This window comes from Lissotriton vulgaris, chromosome 2_1 (assembly GCF_964263255.1).
Source record: "Lissotriton vulgaris chromosome 2_1, aLisVul1.2, whole genome shotgun sequence".
Classification (NCBI taxonomy): Eukaryota; Metazoa; Chordata; class Amphibia; order Caudata; family Salamandridae; genus Lissotriton; species Lissotriton vulgaris.
In genome coordinates this window covers 1,678,387,636-1,678,405,608 of record NC_141687.1, presented here as the reverse complement: position 1 = coordinate 1,678,405,608, position 17,973 = coordinate 1,678,387,636, and positions in this window count along the sequence as shown.

Below are 17,973 nucleotides of genomic sequence, written 5' to 3'. Positions count from 1 at the left end.
CGCCGCATCCAGAGTGTACCCCTCCTCACTGCTGGCCCCGGCACTGGTGGTCATCTGTGCCGCATCAGATGTTGTGACGTCTAGGAAAAACATGTCATATTTCCAGATGCCATACACAACCCCCTATTTTGTCTCGTAATGGAAGAAAATGTTACATAACATTTTTTAATACTGGGATTGAAAAAAGTAACAGTTTTGGGGAGGAAGTGTTAACCTTTTATATGCTTATTCCATTAAATGCTACACATCTTCTTATGACAACTGATGAATGCTTGCTTAACGTGCACCATTTTTCTCATTACAGAAAGAAGATTCCATTGCCCTTCACCAACTACTAGTAACTCATCACCAGCAGTACTTTAAGTACTTTAAAGAAGGTGGAGGCTCCCGCACAGTTATTCTAATAATTTCATGTGTCTGTTAACTATTATTAAGTTTGAGTGATAGTAATTTCATTCATGGGAATGTTGTTTAAACTTTAACGTCATCTTCATCCATCACCATTGCTCGCTCCGAATACTACGCTTTTAAAAATAAAGAAATAATGTTTTTATTTCTTAATTGAAAATAAAACTTTAAAACTAACAAACACTGTGTGGTTTTTGTTCACGAGTGAGTGAGCAGAAGGGTTTGAACTACTGCACTTGGCAGTCATGTTTCAGTGATTCAGATAGGCCGGGACTCGGTGGTAGTCTTCTTCTGTTCTTCTGGGTAGTAAAATCATTGGTCTGACACACTAGATAGTCGGTCAGTGGATTGGGGGTTCAACTTCTGTTCGGACTGAGCTATGTCTAAAGTCGGACTGCACCTATCATCAACAATGTCCTATTTCTCTTGTCCATACTTAGTTGTGTGCAGAATAGTCCCTAAAACACTAGCAGTATGGGATGTGCTCCTCTCAAATCAAAAAGGAAACTGCTACCTTTTACTTGGTGTAAACAATGAGATTTTGTTGTTGGAAATTGTCAAAGCACTTACATTAAGAAGACTGGAGTAGACAGCAAGGGCAACCCAGAGGACTGCACTCAGTGCCTCGAGCTATTGCTGGATCAGAGTTTTGTTTCCCACCGTTTGCCGACTGGGCAAGCTTAGCTACCTACACAGACCGACTAATAATCGTAAATAGTAGTAGCACAGAGAGTGATGGTAGAGGCAGGATAAGAATGTAGAAAGTAGTCTACATTAGAAGAAGATCAAAGACTATTTTGTAAAACATAGAATTATTAGGAAACAGTTTGTAATGAATAGGAGCTGTAAAAGTTAGGGAAGTATAAGTATTAATATAACAATAGAACAACTTACTGGGGCCAGCAGAAGAGCCTGCAAGGGACTGATCCTGTCCACCTTCTTCCATCGGAGTCTCAGTCGCCACTGTTGCCTTGCCCCTGGGAGTTGCTGGTGAACATGAAATAAAAAAAAACAACATGGATGATTGTTTTTTTGGAAATATTTGATTTCTTTGAACACAATCTAAAATGTTGACGGGGAAACAAATTAACAATAATTGCATCTGTATCTGGTCAACTAGGAGGATAGTAGTACAGTATTGCAGGATTCGCAGACCGTCTAATAGGAAAGTTATGTAATTCACTAACTACACCAACAACAAAAAGGTTCTACTACGACTGCCATCACTTAGCAGCACAAGACGTCGCGTGACAGAGTCCGTCATCATGATTGCAGCCCACTAACAAAATGTCCTATAACAAGTAATAAATAATATACTCAACGTATCAATCCACCACTATCTCTTCAAAGTGGCAGCAGCAGGAGTAGAAAGAAGGACTAGACTTGAGTCTACTGTCTTTACCATTACGCAGTAATGCTCTCAAATGAGTAAAAAGTTGCAAACAAGTATGCATAGTAACAACGCCAATAACCAGGTGAGCACCTGCAATGACAGAAGCTATTTAAAGATTAATTTATCTGCAATGTAATCGAATCAGCAGCATTCGTACTCTTCAGGAAAAAAATAGATTAGCAATATACCAGAGCAGAAGAAAAAAAAGTAGTTATTAAATAGCTACTTACCAAGGCCAGGGATCTCCAATCCTAGCAGGTCGAGAATGTCATGCTCCCGGTCCAGGATGTCAGTCAACCGGTGCGTCGCTTGCTGGTAGATGCGCCGAACCCCAGACTCCTTACACATGCCCCGGCACACTTTCTACCACAGCTGGCGACGCTCCCGGAGGCCGTAACCAGAAGCAATCCGCCCACCTGCTGCCACGGTCTTAGGGAGGTGGACTTGAACAAAAACCATCAAGGCCACCTCCACCGCAGAGAAGATCTCCCTGGCCTGGACTTCCTCCCCCCATCAAACACCCGCAAAGGAGCCGGGTACGGGGTGCTGGGCCCTTCCCCTTGTCGGCTCCCTTAGCTATGGTCCTGGGCATAAGAAGAAGGAAAGAAGAATAGGTGTGAAAAAAAATAAGAGAGAGAGCAAAAGAAATAAAATAGGTAATAAAGTAACAAAAAGTTTTTAAAAAACACAAAATATAGATGTAGGAAATTGTAGAGATGGATAATAAGCAAAAAAAAGTTAAGAAAAACATAGGATTACAAAGATGTAAGATGGATAGAAAGGTAGTATGCCCAAAAACCATAGCAATGAATGAAATACAAGATGGCCGCGCCCATAGAGGACCGCGTGGGGAAGTTTGCGCGATACATTCCCAGCAAGCACGCAAAAACACACTCAAACTCGTAATAGCGCGCCGCACACAACGAGAGATTGCCATTTGCGCCCGGAACCAGAAATACGCAACGCGCACAAGATTGCCGCGCCCATGTACGATCGCATGGTAACTTCACGGTCGTTGTGCTGCAAGCGGCCCGCGAAGACGCAAAAAACACCGTGAACATGCAAAAAAAAATCCGCACGAATTTCTGGATTGCGAATTCGATTTCGCGTGAATTCGAGCTCCGCGAATCTCGCGAAATTGCAGAAAAACGAATTTTGCAAAACTGAAAGCATTTAGCAGGTGCAAAAGTTCAAGCTAATTTGTAACCATTCCCTGTAGTGCTTCCTGAGGGGCCCCTCCAGAGTTCAGTTGCCTACTTGCAACTACTCTCTGACCCTGCTCTGACCCTCAAAGCAGAGTCAGAGAATAGTTACAAGTATGGCACAATGCTCCTGTAAAAAAAATTAAACTGCAACAGGAAGCACTTGCAGCTAAGGAAGAAGGTGCCAGACTTGAAGCTCAAATTCAGTGACACATTAACCATCCCCAAATTAATTCATCTCAGTTGAGGCTGGGCAGGTGTGCTTTCCCCCCATAATCTACAGTGGTGAACCAGAGGGTGCTGTGAGGAACTAGAGGGTGGCATTGCTGAACCAGAGGGTGGCAGTAGTGAACCAGAGGGTGGCTGTGATGAACCAGAGGATGGCAGTGATCAACCAGAGGGTGGCAGTCTTGAACCAGAGGGTGGCAGTGATCAACCAGAGGGTGGCAGTGATGAACCAGAGGGTGGCACTGGTGAAGCTGAGGGTGCTGTGATGAACCAGAGGGTGGCAGTGATGAACCAGATGGGGACAGTGATGATCCAGAGGGTGGCAATGGCAAACCAGAGGGTGGCAGTGATGATCCTGAGGGTGGCAGTGGCAAACCAGAGGGTGGCAGTGATGAACCAGAGGGTGGCAGTGGTGAACCAGAGGGTGGCAGTAATGAACCAGAGGGTGGCAGTGATGAACCAGAGGGTGGCAGTGGTGAAGCAGAGTGTGTTGTGATGAACAAGAGGATAGCAGTGATGAGCCAGAGGGTGGCAGTCTTCAAGCAGAGGGTGGCGGCAGTGAACCTGAGGGTGGCTGTGATGAACCAGAGGGTGACAGTGATGAACCAGAGGGTGGCAGTGTTGAACCAGAGGGTGGGAGTGTTGAACCAGAGGGTGGCAATGATGAACCAGAGGGTGGCAGTGGTGAACCAGAGGGTGGCAGTGGTGAACCAGAGGGTGGCAGTGATGAACCAGAGGGTGGCAGTGATGAACCAGAGGGTGGCAGTGGTGAACCAGAGGGTGACAGTGGTGAACCAGAGAGTGACAGTGGTGAACCACAGGGTGGAGGTGGTGAACCAGAGGGTGGCAGTAGTGAACCAGAGAGTGCTGTGATGAACCAGAGGGTGACAGGGGTGAACCAGAGGGTGCTGTGATGAACCAGAGGGTGGCAGGGGTGAACCAGAGGGTGACAGGGGTGAACCAGAGGGTGGCCGCGATGAACCACAGGGTCACAAACAGGCTGGACAAGTAGAAACAACATGGTCGCGACCGTTGCGACCACACAAGTAAGTTCACATTCCTGAACTTGTGAAAAACCCTCGCGAACTGGCAAAAACCTTCGCGAACATGCAAAACAAAATTTGCAAATTTGCACGAATTCGCGGATTTTGCAGATTGCTAGTTCGATTTTGCGTGAATTCGCGGACTGCGAATTCGCAAATTTCGCCCATACTTATGTAAAAAAAGAAAGACATTGGTATTATGAAATCACAGCTCTCCATCGGTTTAAGGTTCCAACAAGACTTCGAGCTAAGCCTAGCTAAAGTTTTCCATGGCTTGCTCACATCTAATTTGAATGTGACCTTGTGTTGTATAACTGGTACTTCTGTAAAGCTCTTCAATACCTGTGTATAGGAGGCTGGCTTAGTACATGGGGCACACTTAAAGGAGTGATGCACCTTGCATTAATCCAGGTAACCATTGAGGTGATTTTAGTGGTCTTTGATAACCTTTGGTTCTCAAAGTGTTAGGGGTGTAGAGCAGCCACAGGCCTATCTTCAAGGAGTGTAAAGCAGCTTGTTTTACCACAATTTATCAACAGTGTGGATCAGATTTAAAAGAACCACACTGTGTTTATAAAAATAAGTCTATGTATTTCACAACACAATCACTAACACATTGGTATATCTCCTAACCGGAGGCATCAACAATACACATGAAATACTCATAGGGAATCAGGTAAGTAGTGTTGTGTAGTTCCTATAAATCTATATAGGATCTGCGTGTTTAGGCATCAAAAACTGTGGGAGTGGTGTCCAGACTAATTCCAGACACTCTCAGCGGATATGTTCACCGGTATACCAGCCAGCTCACAGTGCCACTGTGAACTCCTCTTCCCAAGGAGTGAATAGTTTCTGACAACTATCGAACATGACAACCCCATCCCCTCAGGGATCCTGGAAACAATACGGTACTTTTTGCTCAGTCACTCGTCACAGAGAGATACACAGAATACACAGTTGGGATGTTTTCAATTAGGATTTATTGAACCAGCGTCATTCTAACGTAAAATATGTGTGCTGCAACTATCATAAGAAGGAAACAGATTTTAATGATTATAAGCACTAACAGAGCAGAGAAAATGGATGGTAGATTTCTACAATCGTGCTAAAACAATGAAGATACACAGGCATATAAATACATGACAGTAATAATGCGTACTCCTGCAATGCTTATTCTAACTAGATGTACATAAATGTACCTAGCATGTAAGTATGTTTATAGCCATGAATCCCCTTCAGATAAAACTATCCTCTTTACCTGAAGTTAGAGACTGAAGGACCCCATCTTGGTCTCGAGATGGACACCCACTAGGGATGTCAGATCACTGCGTGCTGGAGGGACTGCATGCAGGAACCTCAGCGTCTCACGTCAGTGTGTCAGCATGAACATCTTTCTCCTCTGCCTGCCCCAGTAAAATATATGGTGCTTATATAACCAAAGAGGTACCCTAAGGGGTTCTACCTTGCTGTGTCATGTAGGCTGAGGATAATGATGGTGATGAACCCTATGCACAGTTATTATGCAGAAGATGGTAACCCTGCAGTGATTATGGGAATCCGCAGGCATAATAAATAAGGCTAGTTTTAAGGGAAAACCACACAACATTTATGCAGCATCTTACTAGGCAAAAGGTCAGCACAAATCCGTTATGTAGTACAATGGTACGGTAAATGTGGGTGAAAGGTAAGTTGACTACCCAAGTCTATGTTGGGGTACCCTACAAAACATAACACCCACACTTCATCCAAACAGACGACATACTAAAAAGGGAATGTCCTTCTGGTCAATCATAAAAAAATTCTAAAAGCAAAAATTAAAAATATCAAAAAATTCATATCAGTCATAAAATCTCTAAAAATAAACTCTAAAAGTCCTTACAAATATGCTCCTATATGTAGTCTGAGCACCTGATTACGTCGGAAAGCCATGATACTTACTAAGAGTAAAGAAGGAAAATATTTAAAATTCCATTTTTGGTTGTTTTGGAAAAAAGGCAGAATTCTTCCCAGCACACCAAGAACCTTCTGTTTATGGGGAAACAACCTTTACCACTACACCTTAACAGTGAGGGGCCTGAATCATGATTCCTTAACAACAACCTGAACCTGAATAACAAGTCTTTTAACCACTAAGGGCAAGATGTACGACGGCCAAAATAGCGGCTTGCAAATTTTGAGTCTTTTGCAACTCTGAATTTGCGAGACGCTATTTAGGATGTACAACAGTGTGTAACACACTGTTAGCGATTCCTAATAGGGTCGCAAATAGAGAGGCTCATGAATATTAATAAGCCTCTCGCAATTTGCGACCCCTTCGGGATTGGCAGTCCCTCCCAGGTATGGTGGCCCTCTGGACTCAGCAGACCACCATGTCTGGGACTGCTTTTAAATAAAGCAGGTTTTTTTTCAAATGCAGGCCGTTTTCCTTTAATGAAACGAGGTGCATTTAAAAAAAAAATGAAACGTTTTTCTTTCTCTTTTTAAGGGCAGGCAGTGGTCCCTGGGACCATTGCCTGCCCTTAAAAAATATTTTCCCCTTACCTTTTACAACCCCATTACCACCCTCTTGGAGAGGGTGGTAATTTGTGAGTGTTTTGTGCCCGCAATTGCAGACACAAAACATCTGTACATAGGGTTGCAAACGCTATTAGGAAGGGAACGCCCCCTTTCTATTAGTGAGTCGCATTTTTCAAGTCTCAAAAAATTGTGAGTCACAAAATAGGGTTTGTACATACCTCATACCATTTGTGCATGCTGAAATGGGTTCACTAACACGTTTGCCCATGCAAAAATGGTCGTACATCTGGCCTATTAGTTTTAACAACGATTTATAATTAATAGAATTACCTCATAAGGTCAGTAGATGGCACTGTTTGATTGTATATGACAGATGTATGAAAAATATATAGTAAAAAAAATGACATTAAAATGTAAGTATTTTGGTACACAGTAAATGTTAGTATTATGTTTATCACATATATATATATATATATATATATATATATATATATATATATATATATATATATATATATATATATATATATATATATATATATATATATATATATATATATATATATATATATATATATATATATATATATATATATATATATATATATATATATATATATATATATACAACACGTGACTCCTCTGGATCTCTCGGTGTTTCAGCAACCACGCAGCACACCAGCAAACAGGAAGGAGACGGACCACGTCACATCAGCAGAGTTGTTTTTATTGAACAACAGAAAGCAGCTACGCGTTTCTGGCAAGATATGCCCTTGTTCACGCTGCTATATATATTCACTGAAAAAACCATAGGTTATAGACCATATATAGTTAGGAATTAGCATTTACAAAACCTTGAAAATTCACTTAAAAAACCATAGGTTATAGACCATATATAGTTAAGAATTAGCATTTACAAAACCTTATTTTACTCACACAAAACCATTGAAATTCGCATATATAGTTAGTTGCACTAACTATATATCGCGCACCCGCAATCCACAGCTGATGATGTCACATATTACATCATTCATGACATGGTCAGTGACATCACTGATGACATCACTGATGACATCTCAAATGACATTGGGGGAGAATCATTAGGCTTGGGCAATGAATCTGTGTTTTTAGCATTGCTTGTAGATTTGATTAGATGGTATTTTTGCAGCTTTAGTTTTCTTATTGCCTTTTACACGTCTGCCCTGGTCGCAGCATAGTTAAATGCACTTTCCGGGCAGGAAAAAAGTCCTAGTGAGAGCAATTGCATTTCTGCCGGGTTTAGAGTCAGTGTTGTTAAGTTTGTTACAGTGATGTTCTTGGTGTTATGTTGTGTCACCATTATTTGCGGATCCATCGTCATGTCTGATATCATCTGGTTGTTCTACTTTGTTTTGCCCTTCTCCTTTCTCTTCCTTTGGCGTTTTTTTTTGTTTGTTGTTGATGTTGTTTATTTGGGCGAAGAGTTTGTTTTCTTTCCTCGACTAAAAAATCCAATTCTTCAGTTAAGGAGAAGGCAACTGGAACTCTCTTATCTCTAGTTTCTGTCTCGGTTTCACTTTCAATCGCTGAGCTCAGATCTGAGGCAGATGATGCGACTTGCTTGGAGCTATTTATGCCTTTGCTTGTCATCTGTGTATTGCCACTGAATTTGGAAATCTTCATGTTTTCGTACTTCTTAGCAAAGGTAAAAATGCGCCCACATTCATATTCGGCTTTGCCTCTATGGTATTTGTATGTTTAGCGCTCTCGTATTTTATCTTCTTCTTTCTTCAAACGCTGTGTCATATCTGCTCTCAATTTATTCCCTTCGTCACTTGGCCCCATGATTTCTATTTCATTGGTGAGGCTAGCTATTTGCTCCTGTAATTTTAAACGATCGGATTCCGCGTATTTTACAGCAGGACAACGAGTCTTCTAGACGACTCTAAATTCGTCTCGACCCACTCCTTCAGAATTTGTGGATCCGGTGTCTTATAACTTGGGGCAATTAAAATGCGCAGTAAGCATGGAATTACCCCGATGTCTAGATAGCGTTGGAGACATCGACCCTCCCACCACTTGCTCTGTTCACTCTTCCTCAGTTTTTCCAAACTCCGATATTTATCTCGAAGACTTGTATTTTATCCACTGTTGGTGCATTCTGGGCTACGTAGTTTGAATCAGGTGTGCTGGAGTCATCAAACATCGCAAATAGAGAGGCTCATGAACATTAGTAAGCCTCTCGCAATTTGTGGCCGCTTTAGGATTGGCAGTCCCTCCCAGGTATGGTGGCCTTCCGGACTCAGCAGACCACCATGTCTGGGCCTGCTTTTAAATAAAGCAGTTTTTTAGGTCTCGCGACCTATCGATGTGCGCAAGCGCATCGAGCGGAGCGAGAATTCATGTGGCGAAAACATCTTCAAACCAAAGGGCTTTCAGCCCCGCGGTTTTCATGCTGTTCACGTGTACCACGTGATACCATGCACGCGCATTCAGGGCCAGCCAGCCCAGCACATCAAAGGGCTTCTCCTCCCCTAATTATTCATGGCCGGCCGTACTTTCAGTTTCCCGGAACGGCTTCTCCTCACCTAATTAGGGGAGGAGAAGCCCTTTGATGTGCTTCACACCAATGCGCCTCACAGTCATTCCTCTTGTTTGTATTTGCTTCCAGACTCCACGATCTGCTCATGTGCACAAGACGCTTTACACATTACACTCATCTGCCTGAAGTGGGAGTTTTAAACAAGCAAAGCTGGTCCTTCTGTACTTGCAGTTTCACTTCTAATGTGTGTTATTTATCATGATTTTTAGCTGAGGCGTATCACGCTCGTTTATGAGTTTGATCTTTTCATACTGTGAAATGTTTTTTAAGTTGTCTTTGATTGTCTTACCGCTGGAGGTCTCCCTGTGCTACATTTAGCCTCTGACACATGCAACGCCACTCAACCATGCAACGCCACTCAACCATGCAACGCCACTCAACCATGCAACGCCACTCAACCATGCAACGCCACTCAACCATGCAACGCCACTCACACAGGCAACGCCACTCAACTACGCAACGCCACTCAACTACGCAACGCCACTCAACTACGCAACGCCACTCAACTACGCAACGCCACTCAACTACGCAACGCCACTCTACGCAACGCCACTCTACGCAACGCCACTCTACGCAACGCCACTCTACGCAACGCCACTCTACGCAACGCCACTCAACTACGCAATGCCACTCAACTACGCACCGCCACTCAACTACGCAACGCCACTCAACTACGCAACGCCACTCAACTACGCAGCGCCACTCAACTACGCAACGCCACTCAACTACGCAACGCCACTCAACTACGCAACGCCACTCTACGCAACGCCACTCAACTACACAACGCCACTCAACTACGCAACGCCACTCAACTACGCAACGCCACTCAACTACGCAACGCCACTCACACACGCCACTCACCTACGCAACACCACTCAACTACGCAACGCCACTCAACTACGCAACGCCACTCAACTACGCAACGCCACTCAACTACGCAATGCCAATCAACTACGCAACGCCACTCAACCACGCAACGCCACTCAACCACGCAACGCCACTCACCTACGCAACGCCACTCACCTACGCAACGCCACTCACCTACGCACCGCCACTCACCTACGCACCGCCACTCACCTACGCAACGCCACTCACCTACGCAACGCCACTCACCTACGCAGCGCCACTCACCTACGCAGCGCCACTCACCTACGCAGCGCCACTCACCTACGCAGCGCCACTCACCTACGGAGCGCCACTCACCTACGCAGCGCCACTCAACTACGCAGCGCCACTCAACTACGCAGCGCCACTGAACTACGCAACGCCACTCAACTACGCAACGCCACTCAACTACGCAACGCCACTCAACTACGCAACGCCACTCAACCACGCAACGCCACTCAATCACGCAACACCACTCAACCACGCAACGCCACTCAACCACGCAACGCCACTCAACCACACAACGCCACTCAACCACGCAACGCCACTCAACCACGCAACGCCACTCAACTACGCAACGCCACTCAACTACGCAACGCCACTCAACTACACAACGCCACTCAACTACGCAACGCCACTCAACTACGCAACGCCACTCAACTACGCAACACCACTCAACTACGCAACGCCACTCAACTACGCAACGCCACTCAACTACGCAACGCCACTCAACTACGCAACGCCACTCAACTACGCAACGCCACTCAACTACGCAACGCCACTCAACTACACAACGCCACTCAACTACTCAACGCCACTCAACCACGCAACGCCACTCAGCCACGCAACGCCACTCAGCCATGCAGTGCCACTTTCACACACACTGTGCAGTGCACAATAGGTCTCGCAGTAGGAAAGTTGGAGATATTGGTTTTTTAAATGACAAAGCCCTTTATGTTTTTAACATGCAAAATAAAAGGCATTGTTATTTGCAATTGTAATAGCTCCAACTTTCCTACTGCGAGACCTATTGGCAACGCCAGTGCTTGTTTTCAAATGCAGTCCGTTTTCCTTAAAGGAAAACGGGATGCATTTAAAAAAAAAATGAAACGTTTTTGTTTCATTTTTTAAGGGCAGGCAGTGGTCCCTGGGACCTTTGCCTGCCCTTAAAAAATATTTTCCCCTTTCCTTTTGCAACCCCATTCCCACCCTCTTGGAGAGGGTGGTAATTTGTGAGTGTTTTGCGCAAGCAATTGCAAACACAAAACATCTGTACATAGGGTTGCAAACGCTATTAGGAAGGGAACGCCCCCTTTTTATTAGCGAGTTATTTATTTATTTATTTATTATTTATTATAAAGTTTTGTATAGCGCAAACAAGACCCGTGGGTATCAGAGCGCTTTACATAGAAGACGTAGAAGATAAACAAATATATCAACGGTTATACGAATAACATATATGAGGTAGATGATATATATTCAAAACACATGAGTAGTTAGCGTTAATAGTCTGTTGGGCTAAACTTCTATCCCAAGTAGTATAAGAAGACAAGTATGAGGTAGGTCGTTATAAGTTCATGAAAGTTCTACTCTAGGTATAGTATTTCTTCATCAGAAAGCTTTCATGAAAGTTCTACTCTAGGTATAGTATTTCTTCATCCACATTCTGGATCTTCCTAATGTTAGGAGGGAGTGAGTTCCAGATTCTGGGGGCAGCTCCTGAGAACGCTCTGTCATAGGTTTTCTTCTTACGGAAAAAGGCTGGCCGTAACAGCAACTCCTCAGCACTCCTAGCTGGTCTATTACCCCCCGACAGCTGTATTTTCTTCGCTAGGTATCTTGGGGTGTTGTGGTGTAGCGCTTTATGGGTGATACATGCTATCTTCATTTGGATTCTGGCTTCATAAGGTAGCCAGTTTAAAGCTTTCAGGTGTGGGGATATGTGATCGTATTTCCTAGATCCGGTGATAATTCTTGCCGCAGCGTTAAGGCAGGCTTTCAGTGGCGCTGTGGACGTTTTTGGTAATCCAGCTAAGGTGGTGCAGCCATATTCAATCCTTGAGATGACTAAGGATTGGATTGCCAATTTGAGATCCGCCTCTGAGATGAAAGGTTTCAATTTTCTTAAGTAATTCAGGTGGAATCGTGCATTTTTTGCCATTGAGTTAATGTGGGCTTTCATGTCCAGATTCTCGTCCAATGTGATTCCTAGCGATTTCGCTGACTTGATTAGTGTTGGGGTGCAGTTTAGCGCAGTCACGACTTTCGTCCATTCCTTTATTTCCGTATGGCTCCTAGCTGGTGAGATTAGTAGGAACTCTGTTTTGTAAGCATTTAGCTTCAGCTGATTGGTAGTTAACCATTGTAGAGCCGTTTTTAATGACTTGTTCATTAGTTCAATGTCTTTTAGGGATGCAATCTCTAAGTATATTTGCGTGTCGTCTGCGTACATGTGATAGGATATCTGTGACTTTTGGAGAATTTCTGTATGCGGTTCGACGTATAGGTTAAAGAGATCTGGGGATAACGTCGATCCTTGAGGGACTCCTATTGAAATAGGGGATGGAAGTGAGATTGACTGGTTGACCAGGAATCGCTGCGTCCTGTTCTGTAGAAAAGAGTCGAACCATTTCAGCACAGTTCCTGACAGTCCCATCCTGTCCCGCAGCCTGGTCAGTAATGCTTCGTGATTTACCGTGTCGAAAGCCGAAGACAGATCAAGGAGAATCAGTAAGCATGCTTGATTTTGGTCAAGGGCCTGTAGTGCATCATCAACTATATGGAGGATCGCTGTTTCCGTGCTATGCCCTGCTCTGAATCCTGATTGGCATTCATCAAGCAATGAGAACCTGGTGATGTGTTGGCTCAGTTGGTTCTGTACGTATTTCTCAATTAGCTTGGCCAGTACCGGGATGTTGGTCACTGGGCGAAAGTTGTTTGGGTCTGATGTATCTGCTGAGGGTTTTTTGATTATGGGAGCAACTTGACCTGTTTTTAGGCAGTCAGGGAGGGTCCCTTGTGAAAGTGAAGCATTTATAATTTCGGTCCATATTGGAACCAAGACGTGATTGATTTCTTTTAAACATTTTGCGGGAAGGGGATTTTGGTAGTGGTTCTTTGGTTTGATTTCAGAAAGAGTTTTGGCGATATTTTGCTGGTCATATAGTTCGAACGTATCCCAATTTGCCTCATTTTTTGCCTTGGTACTCTCCGTTGTAGCGACGGTATCGCTCGTAGTCATTGGTTCGGTGGGAAGGTTCGCCATGGCGTTTTTGAGCTCTATTTCAAGTGATTTCGCCTTCTCTGTGAAGAGTGTGGAAAATTATTCACAATTTAGGGGTGTTTTTGAGTTCTCATGAACGGATTTGGCTAGTTTGTTTGATTGTTGCTTTAGGATTTCAAAGAGTTTACGAGGTCTGTTTTTGGCATTATCCAGTTCTGATCTTATAAATTCTTTTTTTGAATTGATGATCTTTTTGTTATATTGGTTTCTGATTTTTCTGAGGGCTTTCAACTCAGGGGATGAAGGGTGTTGTCTCCATTTTCTTTCAGCCATTCTCAGTTTGTGCCTTTCTTCATTTAATGCTTCAGTAAACCAAGGATTTTTTGTCTTCTCTGAGATTCTTTTCAGTTTTAATGGCATGGTGTTATTAACAATATTTTCGACCGTTGTTATGTAATGGACGGTCAGCTCGTTGACATTCTGCAGGCTGTTAGGAGGTTTTAGGTCTCTTTCACAGCTTTCAACCAGTAGCTCCAAGCTTGCTTCTCTTGTGTCTCGAATCCATTTTTTGGACTTGAGGGGTTGCCTGGTCCTGCCTTTTTCCATTAAGGGTATCGCAAATGTTATGGCATGATGATCAGACCAGTCACATGGCGTTATGGAGAGGATTGTTGTATCTTTGTTTCGAGAGATAATCCAGTCTAACGTCCCTCCTTTCGAGTGTGTGGGTTGTGTGCACACTTGGGTGAGGTTCAGTTCATCGAGGAAATCTTTAAGCGAGTTGACCAGTTTGTCGTCGCAGTCCTCCCAGTGTAGGTTGAAATCGCCAAGAAATATGTTATTGACGCCGTTGTTAGAGTTGGCCGTTAAGATCTCCATTAACTCCTCTGTAAACTTTGCGTTGTCTCTTGGTGGGTGGTAAAAAGTATGCAGGTTGCATCTTTGGTTGTTAGTTGCTCTTATATTAAGACCTAGGTATTCGCAGGATTCTAGAGGGTCGGCTTGGATTTGTTTGACCTCTATAACTGATCTGTGAATGCAGGCTATACCTCCCCTTAACTTTCTGAGTCTATCAAGTCTCAAAATGTTATATTGGGGTGGTACTAAGAGATCCATGGTTGGCGATGAGGATTCCGTAAGCCATGTTTCAGTAAGGACTGCCAGATCAATGTCCTTGTTGATGATGAGGTCCGCTATGTCCGATGCATGTTTGGTTGCCGACCGACAGTTGAGTAGTAGACACGTCAGAGGCTTTTCTTTGTTACTAACGTTTCCGTTCTTGGCTTCTGTTGTTGTAAGTTGTACGTGTTGTAAATTGTAAAGGTTGGAAGTTCTATCATTCTTCCTCGATATTCTGATCGAGTCGAGTGGTACTGTTTTGATTCTTTCCTCTCTCTTGCGGTCCGGTATTTCATATGTTCGGATTAATGCCAGAGTTTCCTCCTTTGATAATGGTTTTGTCCAATCCGGTCGGTTGTCTCTATTTTTTAAGTGCCTGTCCGTCTCTTTACTCTTTCTTTGTGAGGAGTGTACGAGGTTTTGGATGTGCGTGACCTTAGAGTGAATGCTCGTCGTCTTCTCCTCGATTTTTTCAATCGCCTGTAGGGTATTTATAGCGACTTGTGCCAACTCGCTCACTAGCTTCAGAAGCTCATTAATATCTTTCTTGTTCTGACGTGATTTCTTAGGGAGGACTGATCTGTTTATCTGGGATTTGTATTCTGCTCTTCTCCGTTTTGGATCTGTTCTTAGTTCCGCATCTTTTTCCTTTGTAACCCATGTTTGATTGTCTCTTCCGTTTATATTGGAGGTGTCGTCAGTGCGAGCTGAGTTCTGTGTTGCTGTGAGTGCGTTTGTGGGAGAGAGTCTGCATGACGCTGGAATTGTACTCGAGAGAGGTATAGGAGGGTTGATATCTTCTCCCTCGTCCAATTCCTGGATGTCATAAAGTATTACTCTTGGTGCCGATGTATGCTCTACAAGGAAGGTCTCTTCGTTTGTAGGCGAGAACGCCTCTTCTCTTTGGAGCCGGTCTTGTTCTATGTTTGCCTGATTGGTAGACCTCTCTGTTCTTTCTGTCGCGTTCTCAGGTTCTGACATTGCTATTTCAAGTCTATCTTCCGGTTTAGAGCTTTGAGCATGGTGTCCCCTGTTTCTAATGGCGCCTCTGGTGATATCGTTGGTGTCGGGAGTGTCTCCTGGTGAAGACTGGTGTAGTTGGTGTCTTGGGTCTTCTAGTGTTTCTTTTATTGTTTGGAATATCTTGGCAAATTTCTCCAGTTCTCGGTTTGCTGCTTGTATCAGCACAATTCCCGATTTATATATGGTGATACTTAGTTCTGCTCTGCATCTTTTTGATGGTGAGGTCATCATTTTTGTGCCATGAGGGATGTTTATCGTCGCTTTTATGGCAAGCATCCTTGAGAAGGCATTGCGCCATTTAGCTGTTTTATTTGTGTAGAATATGAGGTCATTCATTGACATGCCTTTAGCTATATTGAAAAATAGGTCCGTAAATAGTATGTCCTGGTTCTTTCTCAGGGTGTCGTGTTTGAAATTTTTAGCTGCATTTTTGGATAAATTAGGTGGGTATTTTATATTCTGGACTTTCGAGCCTACCGTCTCTAGGTATCGCCTGCTCATATTAGCTCCGTGTAGCATGTCTTAAGGTGCCTCTTTCTCTGCTTGACTCCGGGTAGAAAGGCTGCTGGTGTTGCTTTGTTCTAGTTCTGTACTACCTTTCCAAATCTAGGCGTGTATAGCTAAAGATTTGCTGAGTAGTGGTAATTTTCTCTGTCACCTAGATATTCTTCAGCTAACTTTTAGTAGTTGTGATTCCTGATTGCAGCAATTGGAAATCTCTTAGTTCTCTAGTTATCTCTTAGTAGATGTGGCTCTGGGTTGTGCATTCTAGTAAACAGTCATTGTAAGATGGCTGCTGTTATGCTGGTTCTTCAGTGGGCAGAGAAGACTTTCTCTCTTTCCACTTCTCCGAGTTAGTCCCTCTTCCCTGGACGACTGGTTCTATTTCACTGTTGGTTGTTCCCAGGCAATGCCAGTGTACTTTATATGCACTAGTCAGGGTATGACTTTTATTGATTATTGATTGTATTCCAGGACTTGAGTAAACACGAACGATTGGTTCATCTTATCAGGGATATTGTTGATTCCACGAGTATCATGTCCGATTTGGGCGCCATTTTAAGGTCAGGCAAGGCTGTATTTGTCTCCCGGTTGTTTCAATCTTCAAGATTATAATGATTCTAGTCATTAGTCCCTCCCGCTTTCTCCTCACTCACCGCTCGGCGCGGGAACCCCCTCAAGCCCCACGGGATGCCGTCTTGATTACTTCTCTGCTCGCGACTTCCGTTTGCTGGTGATAACTCAGGCGGGGTGATTCATCTCCGGTCGCGCTGTCGCGTCTCAGTTACCGACTCTCGTCTGTTGGAGCGGGTTAACTATGAGATCCTCTGCCATAAGTAGATGTCCCTCGCGGAGTCCCCAGGCCTCCTCGCCTACCATGAGGTCGTCTCCGCTCCCACACAGATCCCGGGCTTCTTCGTGTCAGTTTCGTGTCGGGGATCCCATAAGCATCCCATTTGCTGTCCGCGTGATGCAACTTTTCTAGCCAGCACCACCCAGCTTCCACCGGGCCGCACGGATGGGCAGTCCGTCTCCAGAGGTTGTCTCTCTTCCAGGTCAGTGTATGTCCGGTGTCCGTTATTCTGCTGACCGGTCTTCCGCGCTGGTTTTTCAATGTGCCCGTTCCGCTGTTCACGTTTTCTTCTTCTTCAGCTCCTCATATGTTCGATCTTGGCAAAGGGGTTAGCTCGTCTTAGGGTATTCCTGGGATTTAAACAGGTTACGGTGATCCCTAACCCAGGAGCTCTTTCACAGAGCTCTTAGTGGGCGGCCATCTTAGGCTGGGAAGGGAGTTGCGTTTTGCGAGTCTTAAAAAATTGTGAGTCACAAAATAGGGTTTGTACATACCTCATAGAATTTGTGCATGCTGAAATGGGTTCATAAACACGTTTGCCGATGCAAAAATGGTCGTACATCTGGCCCTATTAGTTTTAACAACGACTTATAATTATTAAAATTACCTCTTAAGGCCAGTAGATGGCACCGTTTGATTGAATATGACAGATGTATGAAAAATCCATAGTAAAAAAAATGACATTTAAATGTAAGTATTTGGTACATAGTAAATGTAAGTATTATGTTTATTATATATATATATATATATATAACCTACTGGCGGTCGCCCAAGGTAGTTATAGTTAGGATTTTTTTCAATGTTAAATCTCAAAATTCTATTTGGAATAACTTTGGCGCCGGTTGACGAATCTGCCTGAAAATTCCCTCAAAATGGCCTTGCAGCGCCCCGGTCCTTCCCTGAAAGTTTGGGGGGGATTTGTCAAGCGGGGGCTGAGATAAAAGGGGGGTCCCAAAACGTGTTTTCCCCATGTTAATTTCCATCGGGCGGTCGACCT